Source organism: Solanum tuberosum, unplaced genomic scaffold, assembly GCF_000226075.1.
Source record: "Solanum tuberosum cultivar DM 1-3 516 R44 unplaced genomic scaffold, SolTub_3.0 scf00683, whole genome shotgun sequence".
NCBI lineage: Eukaryota > Viridiplantae > Streptophyta > Magnoliopsida > Solanales > Solanaceae > Solanum > Solanum tuberosum.
In genome coordinates this window covers 77,128-99,595 of record NW_006239602.1, presented here as the reverse complement: position 1 = coordinate 99,595, position 22,468 = coordinate 77,128, and the positions used below count along the sequence as shown (strand labels likewise).

The 22,468-nt window shown below is 34.0% G+C and overlaps 1 pseudogene; it reads left to right on the top strand.

The window, feature by feature from the left end:
* The first annotated feature begins 15,318 nt into the window (after positions 1–15,318).
* LOC102590093 (putative disease resistance protein RGA1) lies at positions 15,319–19,078 on the top strand (annotated as a pseudogene).
* The last annotated feature ends 3,390 nt before the right edge of the window (positions 19,079–22,468 follow it).

The following is a 22,468-nucleotide window of genomic DNA, read 5'->3' as shown; positions in this document are numbered from 1 at the left end:
TTAAGTTTGTTTTTAAAAAATATTTTCAATTTCAAAAATTATTTTCTACTCTAGTAAAAATAAAAGATATTTCTCAAAAATATTTTTTCATGCATAAATCTAACACTAAAAATCTTTTTCGGAAAATATTTTCTACTTACCAACCAAACATGAGAAAATAAGTCAAAAATCAACTTGTTTTCCAGGAAAACATTTTCTAAGAAAACATTTTCCATGGAAAACATTTTCCTTCATACCAAACACACCCCAAGAGTGTGCAGATTTTTGAAGCTTGCATAACTGCTTTGGAAGACTACGAAGACAAGTTTAGGTATCTTAAATGTACTAGATCACCAATGGAAGATGGTAACCGCTTAAGTTATATGTTACTTAGATTAAGAACCCTCAACGCGACGAACTTTTTCAAGAGCAAAGGAGAGTAGGAAGACACAACTTCAACAAAACCGATTGACACCATGTCCTTAAAATAATATCCTTTTACTTTCATTTCACAGATATTGTTGCTTGCTGTTAACAGAGATGTAGCCAAATCATGAATTCTTTCATAAGTTTTACCAAATTTAACTTCAACCGCTTGGAAAAAAGGACCTCAAGTATAATTCTTTCATACTTCATTACCCACATTAAATTTGGTAGCTTTATTAGAGGATGATATTGTCACACTTCCAGCCTATTAAGTTTCTATTCCATTTTTGTCGTTTCTGATCACTTTCCATTATCGTACTTCTGCTGAACTTGGTACTTTAATGAACGATGGAATTCTATGCTCCAACTTTATTCCACTCTGAAAGAAATCCAACAGGGAGAAAACATGCATATAGACTCATTTTTTCTTTGTTAGACAAAATTTACACTCAGTTGTTTAATTTGATAAACATGCCTGTTAGGTTAATTGTTTGTTATTGGATTAAGGATCCAAGTGCAGCAAATGGAGATTCAGAACAGAAGAGAATCTCTTTTCTTTGAGCTGCTTCGTTAACAAAAGCAAAACGGAGGTATATTTAAACTATTTCCAATACAACATAACTATATCCGACTGTAAATTAGCTATAGTTTGTAACTGTAATATACTTACTAAAAAAACTGTTAATTCACCTTCTTAAACAAAAGATCATTGATCTATAAGAATTTATCTAGCAAACTCATTGAACTTTATTTTGTATCAATAAAATCACTAAAACCTTTTACCTTTAACAATCACCCAACTAAATTTATTATTAGAGTAAAATTGACATGACAAAATAAAATATTTTTTATGTCATATAAACACGCACACACAAATAAATAATTTTTTTTTTCTTTTTTAAAAAAAACATGATGCATCTCCTTTCTTCATTTCTAAAGATTCTTACCAAATTATATATATAAAGCTAGATAAAAAAGAAGTGATGTGGCACATCTCAATGGCCAAGGATCCTATTTATCTTTTTGTGTTTTTTTTTTTATATTTTTCTAATGCTTTTCAATTATTTTATTTTATAACATCATCTTCTTAATTTATACCTCTTCAATTACATAAATTTAAATATTAATTAATTTAGTAATGTCTATAACTCCTAACCTTTCATATGCATAACCTTCAAATAATTGTTTAATGCTCAAATTTATAACTCCTTAAAATGACACTTATAAAAATCTATTTGAGACATGTATAATAATTACCACAATAATAGGAATAATTGTATTAGTGTTGTAAAAAATTATTCAACTCTTGGTCTTTTTCTACATATTCAACGTTGCATACACATATTCTTTTTTTAAAATTATTTCTTTGTCACTATTTGATAATCTCCATTCGATTAAATTATGTATTTAATTTTATTTTATTTTTATTGTAAAGTAAAACCTCAATGGCAGCGTTTCACTATAACAATTTAATTCTCTCTTCTCGCAATGCATACTATAAGAATGAAAGTTTAAATAGAATTTTTTAATATTAATGGATTTATGTGACACAAATATGTAGTAAATGAATGCCAGTACGAGCATCGAATATTGAAAAAAAATCTCTAACTTTTGAATTTCGTGCACAAATGTTCGAATATAATTCAAGTATTTTTTTCTCACCATTATTTTGTTAAAATATATTTTGATTTGTTTATTTTTATTATAGAGTCATTTATATAAAAAATAAAAAAAAAAAGACATGTAATTTACGATCAAATAGATTTAGTATTATTGGTTGAACTAGTAATATTTCTATAAGAATCATTGAATTTAGTATGACACTATGATAATAAACCGAAGCTCTTCATATCAATTTATATGTTTTCGTCTTTTTTATCAACAATTTTAAATTGAAAATGCAACATGAGATTTTTTTTAGCAATTTTTCTGAATAGATAATATCAAAATCATAATTTAATTTGTATTTCTCTCTTTTATTGTATAATTTATTAATTTATTTAAAAATATATTTAATAACTTTTTATACCCGCACGAAGCATGGGCAAGTACATGCACTAGTTAGATATATATCAGCAAAGATGTTGAGGTAGTTGATGATACTTCAGGAAGAAAAGTTGCGCACCTAATAATTTAAATATGAAATGTTTCTATTTTTTTTATTAATAAAGGATTTAACTTGGTAATTGGTATGCATATTCATGGAAACTGCTAGCCAGTTTCACATCTGTCTTTTCCTGTGGGGTTGGTTTGTCTTCATCTCTGTCAGAGGAGAGCTTAAAAACACATACATTTCCTTTCAACACGGACAGAAGAACTTCATTTTATTTTTTCGGACATGATTCTTTATATATTAGTTTCTGGGTACGCGCGAGCGTGTCTCCCATATTATTTGTATATATTTTTAAAAATACTTGAATAAAATCAATATCCACAATATCCAATTTTTACAAAATGCCATATATATAACTTGAGAAAAAACTTGAAATTTCGACTTAAGCCATGATACACAAATCACTTTTATCTCAAAATTTAATTTATGGCTGGTTACTTGTGCAAACAATAAAAACTTGAAATTCTTTAATAAACTGTCAAAATCATCTCCAACATGTTGGTAAATCACAACATAAGTAATGTAATATAAGTATCATATTGACGTTATTAAACTATGAGAAGATACAGTTAGCTAAACGACTAGTTCTGAATCTAATATGAAAATTTTCAAATATTTATTTCATCGGGGATTTGGCCATAGAAACTGTTGTTTCCAATGTCCAAAGAGTTAAGGAAGGAGAGGTTCCCAATATCTGTTGCGATTGAACCTCTAAATCCAAAGCTTTTGAGGTCTAATGATGTCACTCTTTGATGCTTTTTACTGCAAGATATGCCTATCCAATTGCAAATGTGAGTTCCTTTTGTTCAGTTTTTTGACAACATTTCATTGGGCTCTGAAGTTATATGAGCTTTGAAAGATAAAAGAGCAGCCTCATCAGTTGTAATGTTCGATGCATTAGTAACTGAGAGGTACGTTAACAAAACTAGGAATGCTATTATCATAGTCCTCGCAACCATTTTGATTTGTTCAACTTCTTTTAACAGCTATTTGTGCCTAAGTTTTTTCGTTTCAAACGCCATCTATATATACTGTGTGTATACTTTTAATTGCTTCAACACTTATCTAATTAATACCAATGATTAACATGTATATGTAATATGTTTGAAACATTTTTTTTTTTGTATATTGCTAGCTGAACTTGACTGCAATTCATTGCTAAAAGGAACCATTGGTTGTGGAATTCTGTATTGATAGTTAAATAATTTACTTTGACATTTTTTATGTAGTTTTAGTATAGTATAATGTCATCATTCGAATGTCAATATATAACCTCCCCAGAATAGATGCTTGACAAAAGAATGTCAACTGTTACGGTCAAATTAATGAATCTAACGTGTAAAATCATGTCCTTGATCGATAATATAAAGTTGCGTCATGTCCTGTCTAATCATCTCTCTCCAATACTTTTTCAACCTACCCCTCCATGTACCCGCTACATCCAACTTTTCACACATGCACATGTTCAAACCATATCAGTCTTGCTTCCCTCATCTTGTCATGAGCCAAAGAGGCTACTCCCATCTTCTCCCAAATAACCTCATTCCTAATCTTGTCACTCCTAGTATACCCATACACCCATCTCAATATCCATATCTCTGCAAGATACATCTTCTGAACATGTGAGTTCTTAACTGACCAACCTATGATCCATTAAAGGAGATGAATAGAAACTTGTATTACATATTAATTAAGTCTCTTATTGTCAAAACTATGTTATCACCTTTAGGGAAAATATTGAAGAGAGTTCTCTCTAAATATTTGAAGTTAGGTGTGGATTATTTCTACTCATACATATCTAATCCACACACTCCTAAAGACTATTTTAGTTACTAGTGTAATAATTGTGAATATGTATGACTATTACAGAAGTATATATCCATAAAGAAAATGATATTTTCGAATCTTTCATTAAAAAAAAGAAGATATATATAATTAAAATCAAGTTTATAAGGATGTGTGGCCACTATTATATTTCTTTTATCCTGAAAGGTGTCACACCATCTTTAATTCATTGTTTCTATTACTCTTAGCCGGCGTTCGGACATATATAATTTTAATTTGTTGTGTTTGAATATGCGATTTAAAATCATAATTTTATATTTTAAATGCTCCAAAAAAAATAATTTGGAATTCCAAAATTTTAATATGTAAAATTTGATCCATAAGTTTATATTTTGTATAAAAAAAGAAAAGAAAAAAGACTTGTCATTTTAAATTTTGCAAAAAAAAAAAAAAAGAGAAAGAAGAAAGAACTCATGTTCAACATAATAAAAAATTGATTGCACCATGTGAAAGGATTATATTTAAAGAATAACTAGTTGCTGAACTTGACTGCAATTCATTGCTAAAGGGAAACCATTGGTTGTGGAATTCTGTAGTGATAGTTTAATAATTTACTTGACATTTTTTTATGTAGTTTTAGGCTATAGTATAATGTCATTATTCGAATGTCTATGTATAACCTCCCCAGAATAGATGCTTGACAAAAGAATGTCAATTGTTACGGTCAAATTAATGAATCTAACATGTAATGTATTCAATCAATAATTATCTACTGATTTAAATGTTGAATTCATTTCAAGTTTCGAGTTCTTGTTTAGAATTTTAGTATATGAAGTTCAAACAAAAAATTTTATGCAGTTCAAATTAACAAGTCGTTGTGATAACATAATAAATGTCAAGAGGATAAAACAAATTCATTAGTTTCCGAGTTTTCTTTGCCAATAGACCAATCAATGGCGTGCTCTATCAAAAATAAGACTTGGTCGTTGGGGGACACTGCAATCCCTCAAACAGATTCCTCATATTATTTATTTTTAGTGCATTTGATCTAATTTTTCGATTAACTAGTCTAATATAAAATAAATCTTTGAAGAGGTCGTTTTTCTCATTTTGGTGCATGTCACAAAAAATGTGATATAATAAAGATGGATGTTAATTCAACATTAAATATTTTTAACAATGATTATATTTGACAAAAAATGCAAGTTGCATATATATAAGGAGGAATTTAAAAAATGATACCGTCGGACTCTCAATAACGACAAATCAACGATCAAAGTTGCTTAAGATTCCGGTATTCACGGAAAATCAAATCAAATCGAAGAATAAAAAAAGACCGGTACCTTTTGGTTTGGTTTGGTTTGGTTTGATTATAATTTTTCAACTTTAAAAAACTGACAAAAATTGATTTGATTTTAGTTTTAAGCGGAAAAAAAGAGAGAACCAAACTGGCTATATAAGGCCATGTTTAGGCATGTAATATGAAATTATGATCCAAAATAAAATAGATATGAAGTTAAAGTTTTGTATGGACATGTAATTTGAACTTTTTAAGTTGCATTTTTAGTTTTCATAAACCTGGAAACACACAAATTGTGAAAATTATCAAAATTTCTCAAATTTTCTTTCAAGTTTACTATAAATGAGAAAATTATAGTTCATATCGAAATATCCTAAGATGTTGCATTGATAAATCACATATCTCCATGTTTCTAATATAAATAATTATTTATGTTTACAAACTTTCAAATACACATAATTTTATGTTAATTCACTAGTCAACAATAGTAATAACTAGTTATTCTTTGGGAAAAAGGGTTTGAAACATATCCAAATTTTGAGTGAAATTGTTGTTATAATCCCAAACTTTGAGCAAGACCTATTATCCACCTACACTATTTAGTGTATTTTAAAGGTATATATGTGACCACGTGGGCACGTTACTATTTATAATGATACAATATTTATGATGTCCATGTGGGCACATATATACCTTTAAAATACACTGTTAAATAGTGCAGGAGTAAAACGTTCTTTCCAAAGTTCGGAATTGTTATAGCAATTTCGGTCAAAGTTCAGATATATTTCAAACTTTTTTTTCCTTATTCTGTAAACTTCAATATGACCCTTTCACATGATATGGAACAATCTTCACGCCAAGCATGACTTCTTTTTGCAAAATTAAAAATGATAGATCCTCAATTTTACCAAATCAAAGCATGACCAACAAGATCCAAACTCAATTTTTAGGTCAGTAGATGCCTATGTTACTTCTAAAGAGAGATGCTTCAAATCAATTTGAATGCACAAATGACTAAACATTTTCCTTCATACCAAACACATCCAAAATGGAAAAAAAGTGAATAATTTTCATGGTCAAACAGCTCCAGTAATTTGCGAGAAAGTGATACTTGCCGTACGCCAAAAGTAAAGAATTTGAAGACATCTACTCTTAACACTACTAGTTAAATAATTGTTCCACAATTGATGCAGAATGAAAGTGGCTAAAGTTGTTAAGTTAGCACTTTAATCCCTGAAGTAGTAGTATTATATTTTGTTTAATTGCACTTTAGTCATCTTTGTATGAGCTGGCATAGCTCTGTCAGAAGCAGTAGTAGGTGAGGACACTGTTGCAAGCATACTCTATGAATCAGCTAGGGTTGTGGTCCTATATATATTGTACTGATGAAAATGAAATGGGATTATCTTGTTTTGCCATATATCTCTTAGTTGTAAGTTAGCTTAGCAACTAGTTGTCTTCCTCATTTTCTATTCCCTGAATTTCCCCTTTTTCTACTGTTCCATTGATTATTGTTCATCAATATTACTGTTCCATTGAATCTGCATTATTTGGTATCAGAGCATAGTCTTGAGCTTTGTGGGTGTTATCATGGCTACTGATATGACTGAGATCAAATCAATGTTAGAGAGGATAACTCTAGAGATGGCTAATGTCTCCATGAGGCAAACTCAAATGGAGGATCATCATGAAAAATCCTTTGCAGTCTTAAAGGAATCTCTAGAGGCAACAAGGATGACAGATAAAGGAAAAAGAGCAGAAGTAACAGAGGGTGGTGGAGACATCTATACTCCATCTGGGAACCCTGTAGCTTGGATGAATCAGAACTATCGAATGCAACAATCACCAGGAATGAATCCTTTGGGGTGGGGGTCTGTGCCTCCTTTTCAAGCTAATATGGAAACAACCACACCTCAAGGACATGCTTCACAAGGGATGAATCAAGGACCACATGTTGCAGGACCTCAGGGAGGGGTATCATTTGGAGCATCACCTGGAAACTGCTCAGGAAACCAATCAATGACCAGGTTCACCAAAATGGAATTTCCTAGGTTTAATGGAACTAACCTTAGAGCATGGTTGTGTAAGGTGGAACAATACTTTTCGATGGATGAAGTAGCTTATAATCAGAAGGTTAAGGTAGCATCCATTCATTTTGATGATATAGCTATAGAATGGCATCTGGCTTATCTGAAAAGTAGATCTCACTTACCTTACCCTGCTTGGGAGGAGTATGTTTATGCTCTAATGGACAGATTTGGGGCTGAGTATACTGATCCTATGTCTGAACTTAAACTAGTCAAGCAGGTTGGTATGGTTGATGAGTATCAAAAGGAGTTTGATAGGATTATGACCAGATTGGTTATTCTCCCTGAGTATGCTATTAGTGCTTTTATCACTGGTTTGAAACCTGAGATTGGATTTACTGTTAAGAATCATAGGCCCTGTTCCTTACCACAAGCTTACCAGTTAGCAAGAAACACTGAGGCTCAGGTAAATGCCCAGTTGAAGTTGACTAGATCATCTCTATATGTTGCAGGGGGTTCTCAGTCAAGGGCAGGGAACTATAATTCATTTTCCAAGGGAGCAGGAAGCAAACGAGAAGGCCAACCATTTAAGGACTCATCTGTGAGTCTGAACAGGAAGACTTCAAGAAGGCTCACACCTACTGAGATGAGTGAGAAAAGGCAGAAGGGTCTGTGTTTCTTCTGTGATGAGAAGTTTGTGCCTGGTCATAAGTGCAGCTCTAACAAACAACTATATTTGTTAGAGGTGGCTGAAGATGGGGAGGAAGACCAAATGTTAGAAGTGCAGGAGGATCATGATAACTATGAAGAGGAGGAGGGACATGAACAGAATTGTGAAATATCTGTACATGCTCTTAATGGAATCCATGGGTTCAACACACTTAGAATCATGGGCTATACTAATGTTATACCCCATTTTAATTGGGTCAAAATAGTGTACAACATTTTGGAGATTTCTAAAGTTAATTGACTAAATCAAGAAGTCGCCACCTAATTATTACGGCGAATTAGGACACCTAAATTGATTAAAGTCATTGTCTAAAGTTAACTTCATTTTAAGGTCTACTAAACATGAGATTCTAGGTAAGGGTTCAATTAATCTAAAGGGAAGGGGGTGAGGCATCCTTTAAGACCCATTAAAAACGGTTAACCGGCCGAACTTGATTACTTAACTAGGCTAAGGTGTGAAGATATAAAAAATGTTTGAAATACTAAATGTCAAATAACTTTAAAGTCATTTCTTGAAAATACTATGTGGAGAATTGTCTTGTTGAAAACGTACAAAGAAAAAATAGTTTTTTAGACATTTGAACTTGTTTGTTGGAAAATAAGTAATGCCTCCAAAGTCTATGACTTAAAAAAAATAGAATATAAAATCTGATTTATACTTACAGAGATTTGTATATTTTAAGAATGTTTTTTTTTGAAAGAATTCAATTTGAAAACAAAAGTTGATTCCTTTTGGAAATCTTTTGAAAATGGAAAGCTATTATTACATAGAATAAAATAATTTATTAATAACCAAATTGTTAATAACTAAGTGATTATGTCTAACATGCTCATTTCTTCTACGTTAGTCATTCATGAAAAAAAACAAAATTAAAACATATCCAAATCACACAAGTTAAACATGTAAAGGAAAACACATAGAAATAAATAATGCTAAAATATAAACTATAGAAGATAGTCCCAGGTAAATTTGCTTGGTTTGCTACTTAGATAGTTTGAGATATCATAGACTCCATGTGCGGGTATGATGGTGTTGAGTCATGAGACTCGAATTTTGCTAGAGTCCCGAATGAAGACTCTATTTTTGCTCCGGAAAAGTTCATGCAAATAAAACGAGAGTAAAGAGATTAGTAAAACAATTCGACTTTAAGTCATATTAAATAAATTAGATATAAGATCAAGTAGAACTATACATCATATATACTATTTGGAACAAGAAATATACAAACACCTAAACGAGACATTCATTTAGCATTGATGATTTTTTTTCTTAAACTAACTAACAATAGTTAAATCATAATAAACTATTTTCAGCACAAGTTAAATCTCAAACGCAGCAAATTTATATTTTTAACGAAATATCATTTTTGTTAAGCATGAACAATGGAATATAATGCATGAGTCTTGGCGAATTTTATGACATTCTCTTAAAAATGACAACTTATACACAAGCTTATGTTAACCAAATATGCACCAAAGGTCTAAGATAGTGTTCTCGCAAACATGAAACAGAGCTAAAATGATATCAAAAGACGTGATCTATAACGAAGAAAAATGATGAAAATCCTTTTAAAACAAGCTTCTGTTTAGGAAAAAATAAAATAAACTACAAATTCCTTATTATTATAAAATCACCAGATAAATATTAAAACAACAAACAACTAAATTCATGTAAATATGTAATCCTAAAACCAACCACACTGTTATTATGACTAAAGCCAGCAGAGATCATTTTATATATACATAACCTTCTCCAAATAAGCATCACGTTTAATACAGTAATAGAGAAACAAAGAGAGCAGACATTTTAACACGGTAATGAAGAAACAGAGAGAATGGGAAGGTGAATATCACCTGTTGCGGGGCAGTGAACCTAGGTCATCGGTTTTGAATCTACTCTCTCGTTATGAACAGATTCGGACTTCAAACTAAATGAGTTTTAAAGAAAAGTAAACAGAAAATGCAAGAGTTCCAAGGATGATGATAGCTAAATGTGATGTATAAGTTCGCCCTTGTATGATGATGTTCTTGTGAGTATTTCTGTCCCCTTTCATTGAAGATATGAGGTAGTATTTGTAGGAGATGAAACTAGGATTTTGGGCGGGATTTTGAGTTGAGAAAGATGTATTTTTGAAATTTGAACGTTTGATGATAGGCTGATTAAGAAGTTGCAGGGAGATACACAATTGATCAAACCACAGTCTGTGAATGTAGCTGATGGTGGTAATAGACAGACTAATGAGGTTTGTAGAAACTTCATTTGGATGATGCAAGGGCTCACATTCCAGGATGACTTTTTGTTGCTGTCACTAGGTTCTTGCGATATGATTTTGGGGGTTCAGTGGTTGCTTCCTCTAGGAGACATCAAACTCAACTTCCAGAAGTTAACGCTGGGTTCTGGTATCAAGGCAAGGAAGTGGTAATACAAGGTACTAGAGAGAAAACTAGAATTGTGGAGGCCAAGAAGTTGGACAAGCTAGCCCAAAATGGCTGTCAACTTTTCATGATCAGGGTATTGCCAACTGATCAGGAACAACGAGAGGAACCACAGGCCGATGCTAGTGCTAATCCTATCTTGGAATTAACTAAGGAGTTTCAGATACTCTTTCAGGATCCCAAGGGCTTGCCACCTCATAGAGGAGTGTTTGACCACAAGATTCCCTTGCAGCAAGGTAGCAATCCAGTCAATGCTAGGTGTTATAGGTACTCATCAGGACAGAAAGATGTCCTTGATCAGATGGTGCAAGAAATGTTGGATCAAGGCATTGTGCGGCCAAGCTCTAGTCCTTATGCTTCACCAGTGGTATTGGTAGGGAAGAAAGATGGGTCTTGGAGGTTGTGTGTAGATTATAGGGCACTCAACAAGATGACTATCAAAGATAAATTTCCCATCCCCATTATCGAAGAGTTGTTAGATGAACTTGGTGGTTCACGGATCTACTCTAAACTGGATCTTAGGTCTGGCTATCATCAGATTAGGATGGCAAGGGAAGATGTACAGAAGACTGCTTTCAGGACACATGCTGGACACTATGAGTATTTAGTGATGCCCTTTGGTCTCACTAATGCACCTTCTAGTTTTCAAGGGTTAATGAACCATGTGTTCAAAGATTACCTAAGGAAGTTTATTTTGGTATTTTTTTGATGACATTTTGGTTTACAGCAGGAGCTTGGAAGAACATTTGCAGCATTTGAGAATCACTTTCAACTTGCTGGTACAACATAAGTTGTTTGTGAGGAAGGCTAAATGCTCATTTGGGGCAACAAGGGTGGAGTACTTAGGTCATTTCATCTCTGCTGAGGGTGTAGCTACTGATCCAAAAAAGATAGAAGCTGTTAAAAATTGGCCAATACCTAAAACACTAAAGGAGTTGAGGGGTTTTCTTGGATTAACTGGTTACTATAGGAGGTTCATCAAAGGTTATGGGGTCATTAGCAAGCCGTTGACTGATCTTTTGAAGAAGGAGGGGTATCATTGGAGTGACAAGGCTACTGCAGCTGTTGAGAAGTTGAAATTAGCACTGGTAAGTGCTCCTGTGCTAGCTTTGCCTAATAGTACATTGATGTTTGTAGTCGAAACAGATGCATGTGACTACGGTATAGGGGCAGTATTGATGCAGGATGGACATCCATTGGCTTATTTGAGCAAGGGGCTCTCTGCAAGGCATCAAGGTTTATCTGTGTATGACAAAGAGCTATTAGCTTTAGTCATGGCCGTGACTAAGTGGTCACAATATCTGCTGGGAAGACATTTTTTAATCAGAACAGATCAAAAAGCATTGAAGTTTTTACTGGAGCAAAAACTTCATACTGGGACTCAGATGAAATGGATAGCAAAATTGATGCAGTTTGATTTTGAAATAGAGTATAAGAAGGGAAGGGAAAATAAGGCTGCCGATTCTCTATCAAGACAAGTGAATACTGAATTGCTAATGATTTCAGTAGCACCTGCAGATCACACTTTGCTTCATAGGATCATGGAACTTTGGAACAAAGACCAAGAGCTTAGATCTCTTATTCAGAAGCTGGAGGAGCAAGGTGAAACAGTAAAGGGATACACTTACACCAACCAACAACTAAGGAAGTATGGTAAGCTGGTTATTGGAGCAGATGCACAGCTAAGGAAGGACATCATGCAACTGTGGCATGATAACACTAATGGGGGGCACTCAGGAATGGAGAATACCTACAGAAGGCTGGCTACTCTTTTCTATTGGAAGAATCTCAGAGAAGATGTAAATGAATATGTTAGGAAGTGCTCAGTTTGTCAAAGAAGTAAGTATGATGCCTCAGCAACTCCGGGCCTCTTACAACCTTTGGCTATTCCCAAGACCTCATGGTCTTGCATAAGCATGGACTTCATTGATGGCCTTCCAAAGTCTAAGGGGAAAACCACCATCCTTGTGGTGGTAGACAGATTGACCAAGTATGGCCATTTTATGGCACTCAGCCATCCTTACACGGCTGTTTCTGTGGCTCAAACATTCATGGACCAGGTGTTCAAACTCCATGGCATGCCAGAAAATATTGTGAGTGATAGGGATCCCATATTTTTTAGTAGGTTTTGGCAAGAACTGTTTTCATTACAAGGAGTAACATTGAGCACATCTTCAGCTTACCATCCACAAACAGATGGTCAAACTGAAGTCCTTAACAGGACATTGGAGACTTATTTAAGGTGCTATTGCTCAGATAGTCAGCATGACTGGGCTTTATACTTGCCACTAGCAGAATGGTGGTATAATTCCACCTACCAGTCAGCTATACAAACCACCCCTTATGAAGCACTATATGGTCAAGCTCCACCTATCCATTTGCCATATCTACCAGGGGAAGCTATTGAAGAAGAAGTGGATAAGAGTCTGATCACCAGAGAATTTAAGGCTCAACTTCTCAATTTCCATCTACACAGAGCTCAACAAAGGATGCAGTCTTTGGCTAACAAACATAGAAGTGATAGGCAATTGAAGGTAGGGGATTGGGTGTATTTGAAGATTCAGCCCTATAGACAAGTGACAGTGTCTCAACAAGCATTCAATAAACTGTCAGCAAAGTTTTATGGACCCTATCAGATCTTAGAAAAGATTGGAACAGTAGCATACAAGCTATCTCTACCAGCTCATGTCGCCATCCATCCCACTATACATGTGTCTCAGTTGAAGTTATGCCATCAACTACCAGACACTACCCATCATCCACCAATCATTGACATAGCAAGCCCCTTTTGTGTGGAGCCCCAGAGCATTGAAGGAAGAAGAATGATTAAGAAAGGAAATAAGGCAGTGGTTCAGGTTCTGATTCAGTGGAAGGAGATGTCCAAAGAGCAAGCTACATGGGAAGATTTTACGGCTATGAAGATCAGGTTCCCAGAGTTCTTCCTTGAGGACAAGGAAGTTCGTAAGGATGGAGGAATGATGCAGAATGAAAGTGGCTGAAGTTGTTAAGTTAGCACTTTAATCCCTGAAGTAGTAGTATTATATTTTGTTTAATTGCACTTTAGTCATCTTTGTATGAGCTGGCATAGCTCTGTCAGAAGCAGTAGTAGGTGAGGACACTGTTGCAAGCATACTCTATGAATCAGCTAGGGTTGTGGTCCTATATATATTGTACTGATGAAAATGAAATGGGATTATCTTGTTTTGCCATATATCTCTTAGTTGTAAGTTAGCTTAGCAACTAGTTGTCTTCCTCATTTTCTATTCCCTGAATTTCCCCTTTTTCTACTGTTCCATTGATTATTGTTCATCAATATTACTGTTCCATTGAATCTGCATTAACAATTCTCAAAGCAACTTGTTGGTTTATTAGCATTTTAATATTAATATTTTGTATATTAATTTGCTAAAAACTTAGGATAGCCGTTGCTGCCAACCATTAGTGGTTTTTCAGTTTGCTGCCGTTGCATATCATAACTACTGCATTAGTGCTATTCAGCATTACTCCAAATGGAGTTAGTGCATATGTTACAAAGTTTTTGGTGCAGCAGCAAGCCGTTGGTGGCTTAGGGTTTCTTTATTTCATTCTTTTATTCCTCCATTACACCTTGTAACCTATGTAACTCCTAAGACCATTATCTTCACTATTTACTACACTATTATCTTCCTATTCATTGCTAGGAAGACTTCTTCTAGTATAAATAGTGGTGGTCTTCATTTGGTTTGTTACACACAACATAAAAGAGAAAAATATAGAGTGCAAAAGTTTGTCAAAAAGAGAGTTCTTATTAGTTGAAGGGAGGTGTTCTTTTTTGTGGAGCTTTGGACTCAACTCTTGTCCAGAGTTGTTGAGTTATATATTGTGATTAGGCTGTTGTATCCTGGAGAGGACAAGTCAAGAAGGATTACTGCTGGACCAGTGAAAACATTTGCTGCAGTGGGCTTGAATCTCCTTAAAGAGAGCGAGATATCCGTACCTCAGCCTGAAGAGATTTATTTCTCATTTTTTTTATTTTTAATTGTAATCTTGTATTTTTGTAAGTTTTTCACTAACACAACTTATATACCTTTCCAAACAACAAGGTTTTCCAAATTTGTTTTCTAATATTCTGAGGCATTACCTGTGGCGTAGCTACATGGTGGTCACTGGACACCCTTCATCGGAAAAAATACCATATATACAAGTAAAATGATGCACGAAATGATTAAATAATATATTTTGGATACCCTTAACACAACATACTGTTATAGCCTAGTAGTTTCAGATGCTTGGAATGAGATAGTGCTCATGTGTTCGAAACAAACATATTCAAATACATGTGGAGTACAGAGAGCAGTCTTGTGATTCTGTAGAAGACTTTGGCATACAGATCATAAAGTGAAAGCAAAGTATTCCGTTACACGAAAAGTATATATACATACTCCCATTAATGTATTTATTACAAGTAATTTATGAAACACAAAGCAGTAAATTTTTGTTTACTCATCAACTTTAATTTGTACAATTCCACTCTAAACATATATATGGCAGAAGCTTTCCTTCAAATTCTGATTGACAACATCACTTCTTTCCTTGAAGGGGAACTTTCATTGCTTTTCGGTTTTGAAAATGAGTTTGAAAATCTTTCGAGCGGGTTTTCTACAATCCAAGCGGTGCTTGAAGATGCTCAAAAGAAGCAACTCAAGGACAAGGCAATTAAAAACTGGTTGCAGAAACTCAATGCTGCTGCATATAAAGTTGATGACATATTGGACGAATGTAAATATGAGGCAGCAAGACTCAAGCAGTATCAACTAGGGCGTTGTCATCCGGGGATTATCACTTTCCGTCACAAGATTGGGAAAAGGATGAAAGAGATGATGGAAAAACTAGATGCAATTGCTAAGGAAAGAATGGATATTCATTTACAGGAAAAGTTGTTAGAGAGACAAGCTGCTAGACAGGAAACAGGTGCTCATCTTAAATTAGTATTACAACAAACTTTGTTTATATTCATTTTTCGGCAATTATCAGATTCATGTCTGTTTTAGGGGTGAGGGGAAGTTTCAAAGATTTTCCCTAAATATTTGTCTCAAGTGTCTAACCCTTCACTACCTTTGATGATAGATATACAACTTATTTTCTGTCTACAGAGTTTGTGCCTTTTTTCTTAAAGTTTTTAAGAAGATTGTAGAAGAACTTTACGTGCCACTACTCGATAGTCTAGGCATCAACTGTGGACATTACTTGCATAAGGGTGAAATCGTGATCCTCCTTTTGTCTTCTAGACGAAAGGTGAAAAAAAAATGATTTATCAACAGGTTGAGTCTAGCCAAACCCTCCACCATTCATTGTGGTATTAATTAAAAAAACAAAATCTGACCAGTCGTCAATTTGAAAATGACAAAAATAGTAATTACAATACAGTAGAAGTACGTCCTTGATGCTCGAGTATATATCACTTTTTAAAATGACGGCAACAAATTAAAAATAATTTGTTTTAGTTACTGGTTCATATCAGATTCTGAAAAATGATTGCAGAAGAAAAAGAGAAACTTCAAAATGTGTTTTAGGACTTTTTGACAAGTGGAACTCAGCATGATTTTCTCATGTCTCCTGCTCCTCAAGCTCATCTATATCTCTTTAAGGCGTGCATATATTATTCTCTATGTTCTGCCGATTCCTAATGATCTGGAATGTAACAATATTCTCGTGTGGACATTGCTTGGACCAGGTTCTATTTTAACTGAACCACAAGTTTATAGAAGGGACAAAGAGGAAGATGAGATAGTGAAAATCCTGATAAACTATGTTAGTGATGCCCAACAACTTTCGGTCCTCCCAATAGTTGGTATGGGGGGACTAGGAAAGACTACTCTTGCCCAAATGGTCTTCAATGATCAGAGAGTGATTGAGCATTTTAATCCCAAAATATGGATTTGTGTCTCGGACAATTTTAATGAGAAGAGGTTGATAAAGGCAATTCTAGAATCTGCTGAAGGAAGGCCACTACTTGGTGACATGGACTTGGCTCCACTTCAAAAGAAGCTTCAGGAGTTGCTGAATGGAAAAGATACCTACTCATCTTAGATGATGTTTGGAATGAAGATCCAGAGAAGTGGGCTAATTTAAGAGCAGTCTTGAAGGTTGGAGCAAGTGGTGCTTCTGTTCTAACCACTACTCGTCTTGAAAAGGTTGGATCAATTATGGGAACATTGCAACCATATGAATTGTCAAATCTGTCTCAAGCAAATTGTTGGTTGTTGTTCATGCAACGTGCATTGGGACACCAAGAAGAAATAAATCCTAACCTTGTGGTTATCGGAAAGGAGATAGTGAAAAAATGTGGTGGTGTGCCTCTAGCAGCCAAGACTCTGGGAGGTATTTTGCAATTCAAGAGAGAAGAAAGAGAATGGGAACATGTGAGAGATAGTGAGATTTGGAAGTTGCCTCTAGATGAAAGTTCTATTCTGCCTGCCCTGCGACTTAGTTACCATCACCTTCCACTTGATTTGAGACAATGCTTTACATTATTGTGCAGTATTCCCAAAGGATACCGAAATGGAAAAGGAAAATCTAATCTCTCTCTGGATGGCACATGGTTTCCTTTTATCGAAAGGAAACTTGGAGCTAGAGTATGTAGGTAATGAAGTATGGAATGAATTATACTTGAGGTCTTTCTTCCAAGAGATTGAAGTAAAATCTGGTAATACTTATTTCAAGATGCATGATCTCATTCATGATTTGGCGACATCTCTGTTTTCGGCAAGCACATCAAGCAGCAATATCCGCCAAGTAAGTGTAAAATATTACCCATATATGATGTCCATTGGTTTAGCTGAAATCGTGTCTCCTTACTCTCCTCCTCTCTTGCAAAATTTTGTCTTGTTGTGGGTACTTAATCTAAGTTACATAGAACTTGAGCTGGAGCAGCTACCGTCTTCCATTGGAGATCTAGTACATTTAAGATACCTAAACTTGTCTAGCAATCTTAGAATTCGTAGTCTTCCAAAGCAGTTATGCAAGCTTCAAAATCTGCAGACTCTTGATTTACATGACTGCTGGTCACTTTCTTGTTTGCCAAAACAAACAAGTAAACTTGGTAGTCTCCGAAATCTTTTACTTGATGGTTGTCCATTGACTTGTATGCCACCAAGGATAGGATCTTTGACATGCCTTAAGACTCTAAGTTACTTTGTTGTGGGAAGGAAGAAAGGTTGTCAACTTGGTGAACTACGAAACCTGGATCTCCATGGCACAATTTCAATCACACACCTTGAGAGAGTGAAGAAGGATACAGAGGCAAAAGAGGCCAACTTATCTGCAAAAGAAAATCTGCACTCTTTAAGGATGAGTTGGTATAAATATGGACCATATTGTTTACATGAAACAGATGTGCTTGAAGCCCTCAAACCACACCCCAATCTGACTTCTTTAACAATCATTGACTTCAGAGGATTCCGTCTCCCAGACTGGATGAATCACTCAGTTTTGAAAAGAGTCGTCTCTATTAGAATTGAAGGTTGCGAAAACTGCTCATGCTTACCACCCTTTGGTGATTTGCCTTGTCTAGAAAGTCTAGTGTTAGCAAATGGGTCTGGGGAGGTGGAGTATGTTGAAGAGGATGATGTCTCCACAAGAAGATGGTTTCCATCCCTGAGAAAACTTAGTATATGGGACTTCCGTAATCTGAAAGGATTGCTCAAAAAGGGAGGAGAAGAGCAATTCCCTGTGCTTGAAGAGATGGATACTGATAATTGCCCTATGTTTGTTATTCCGACCCTTTCTTCTGTCAGGAAATTGGTAATTTTTGGGGAGGCAGATGCAACAAGTTTGAACTCCATATCCAATCTTTGCGCTCTTACTTACCTCCACATTAGCAGTATCATCAAAGCCACTTCCCTCCCAGAAGAGATGTTGAAAAGCCTTGCGAATCTCAAATACTTGAAAATCTCTGGGCTCTGCAATCTCAAAGAGCTGCCTAGCAGCCTGGCTAGTCTCAATGCTTTGAAGAGTCTGGAAATTGAAAGTTGTTATGAACTAGAGAGTCTCCCCGAGGAAGGAGTGAAAGGTTTGACTTCACTTACAGAGTTATCTATTTTTTACTGTGAGATGCTAAAATGTTTACCGGAGGGATTGCAGCACCTAACAGCCCTCACAAGTTTAAGCATTAGTCGCAGTCCAACACTGGAAAAGCGGTGTGAAAAGGGAATAGGAGAAGACTGGCACAAAATTGCTCACATTCCGTATCTGAAACTATATGAGTGAGTTATTTGTAATTATTTCTCTATTTGTGAGTCTCTCTAGTTCCTGCCATGGGTTGTAAATTTCTTGGGTTTTTTTTTTTTTGGAAACATATTAACGATTTGTAAGATCCTTTTGTATTATAACTACTACTTGTTAATGTTGTAATTATTGGCTGATTACCACTTTCTGAATGAAAATTGCTTTTTCCATTTGCCACAATTTTCATTTAGTTTTTTTATTTACTTTTTCTAGAGGGACTCAATTTCATTGATTTTTATCTAAATCAAGGAACAATCGTCAAACAACACTACTATCACTCTTTCTTAATGTGGAATGTTTTTCATTTAGTATTGTTCATATTGTAAGAAAAATCAGGGTGGTAATTTGGTGATGAAAAAGTAAATATACATTAATTGCTTGCAGTAATCGAATCATTAAATCTATTTGAGAATGCAAAGAGAAAGATCAATGAATGAAATGAATATTGAAATAAAGTAAAAGTATGTAGACTAAGAAATGAATTTGACATATAACTATATATGTATTGTATATGAATAAAACTTTCATAAACAAACTTTACATTGATGGAATATAAATAATAGAATTACTTATTAACTATATATCATTCTAAATGAAGAAAAAATAAAGAATAAACAAATATTATGCATGCAAATAATTTTTCTTTTATTAATTAAGATATATTATACGCTAAACTTCATGTTTGTATTTCCTAGTTCTAATTTCTACTTGTGAGCAATAAATTTAAAATATTGATCTTTCAAATAGTAACACACAATGAGTTACGAGTCGATCCAATCTAACATGTTAAGAGGAAATAACCAATTGATCTTGGAATAAATTTCCAACATATTCAAAGCATCAACTTGTACAGGAATAAATTTACAAATGATTCTTCTTCTACGGGCGAATTAAGTTTTCTAAATTCCCTCTAACATTGCAAGTTCTTGAAATTTTTAATGATGGGAGACGATGATGACAACAACAACATATTTAGTGAAATTCCACTAAGTGGAGTATGGAGAAGGTAAAGTATATGCAAACCTTATCACTATCTCATGGAGATAGAGAGATCGTTTCCGAAAGATCTTTTCCTTTTAAGTTGACATAATTAAAGACCTTGATTTTGTGAAATATCAATATTTAAGACCATTTTTAGAGGCTAAAACATCAATTATTTTGGATCAAGAGAGTAAAATATTTGAGATAACTTATTAAGAGGCGTGTGTGAGATGAAAAAAGTTTTCAAAATGAGTACTCCACCTAGCACAATAATTTCATAGTATGATTTGGGGGTGATTATGTAAACACCTGATAATTTTAGATATGAAAGTTGCAAAACAATGATAGTTTAGAGTTCTTCCAAAACTTATTCACTCAAAAAAGGAAGAAAAAAAAAGCATGTGTAGTACCACTTGGAACTCTTTGAAATTAAGTTTGTCAAACATAATATTCACATGTCATATTCCTCCGAGAGATATTTTAATATGAGTTTATGATAGTTTTAAGGCTTTTTGTCAACACTAAGTAGTACTTCATATATAAAATTCGTAAAATGATTGTAATAGTTTAGGGGTTTTTCAAGATTGACTTTGAATCCCCAATTTTGGAAGCATGCACGAATTGCATATGATAACTTTTCCAATAAAGATAGACTTCTTCAAAGTTCAAAGTACAACATAATCCATGCAGATTTCTTTTGACCTTTTTTATATTTTATAGAGAAAAGTATTGAAAACACTTATGAATTTGGCGTAATTTATTAGTTTTGTTCCTAAACTGTTGATAGCCTTAAAAACAACTCTCTATATGACTAACTAAACTTAGAGACACCTCTTATTTGCCACTTGACATACCAAGTGGTCTCAAACTCTTGTAGGAGTATGAGATTTTTAATAAAACGCTGAGAAAAGTGTTGAAAATACCCCTAAACTTGACAAGAATTTAAGGGTGTATTTCACTCATGTTACAAGGTCAAGATGTATTTAAGTTCAATTAGTCAAGTAATGAGTGTTTTTAAGACTATCAATAATTCGAAGATGAAACTAATAATCGATTTTGCTATTTTATATATACAAAGATTATTGACCATCTGCAGATTCTGCACTAGAAGTTAGAATAACCCAAGTAATATAATATTGGGAAACTCCAATTTCTATTTCATCAGAGAGATACAGCAAATCTTTCTCAAGATTCTCACGGATAATATATATTATAACTTAAATTCTTTGATTAAATGTTTTCTAAACAATAGACTGACACGTGTATAGTGATGCCATAAAATTTACTAATTCAAGTTTCTGATTACAAAATTTTCGTCAAATTAAGAAACAGTCTTGAGATCTTGTCCACCTCACTTCCCTTTTACCATTTCCTCCCATTATGAATTCATAATGATCTTAATCAGAGGTGAGATTTAAGATTTGAAATTTATGAATTCTTATAGAGAATGCAAGATAATACTATACAATAATAACTGGAGTCATAACGAAATATTTATATATCTTTAGTAAATTCCTTAATAAGTAGGGACAAAAGCTATTGAATTCACATAAACCCATTCAGTACATGTTAGATTCGCCAATTTGACCGTAATACTACACATTCTTTTGTCAAGCATCTATTCGACGGAGGTTATATACATTTGGATGATGACATTATATCGTGATTTTATTCTTTAATATTCTTGAATAATGAATATATAAGGCATATAAATCCAAGTAAACTATTAACTATCACTACAGAATCCCACAACCAATGATTTCCCTTTAGCAATGAATTGCAGTCAAGTTCAGCAACATTCAATTAAAAAAAAAAAATGTCTCAAACATATTACGTATATATTTTGATTATTGACATTGAACTCTAGATTCTATATTCCAGTGCTAATACATGATATCCTCATTGCCTTTAATTACAGAAGTATATAGATGTCATTTGAAAAACAAAAAAAACTCAGGCACTAATAAATTCCCCACACAAATAGCTGCTAGAGAAGTTGCACAAAATGGTTTCCATGACTATTATTATAGAATTGCTAGTTTTGTTAACGTACCTTTCAGATACTAATGCATCGAACATTTCAACTGATGAGGCTGCTCTTTTAGCTTTCAAAGCTCATATAACTTCAGATCCAAATGGAATGTTGTCGAAAAACTGGACAAAAGGGACTCACGTTTGCAATTGGATAGGCATATCTTGCAGTAGAAGGCATCAAAGAGTGACATCACTAGACCTCAATGGTCTCAGACTAAGAGGTTCAATCGCGACAGAAACTGGGAACCTTTCCTTTCTTAGTTTCTTGGACATTGGAAACAACAGCATCAACGGTGAAATCCCTGATGAACTCGGCTATTTGAGGAGGCTGAAGCACTTGACCTTGTCAATGAATAATCTCACAGGTCAAATTCCAGAAAGTCTTGGATTACT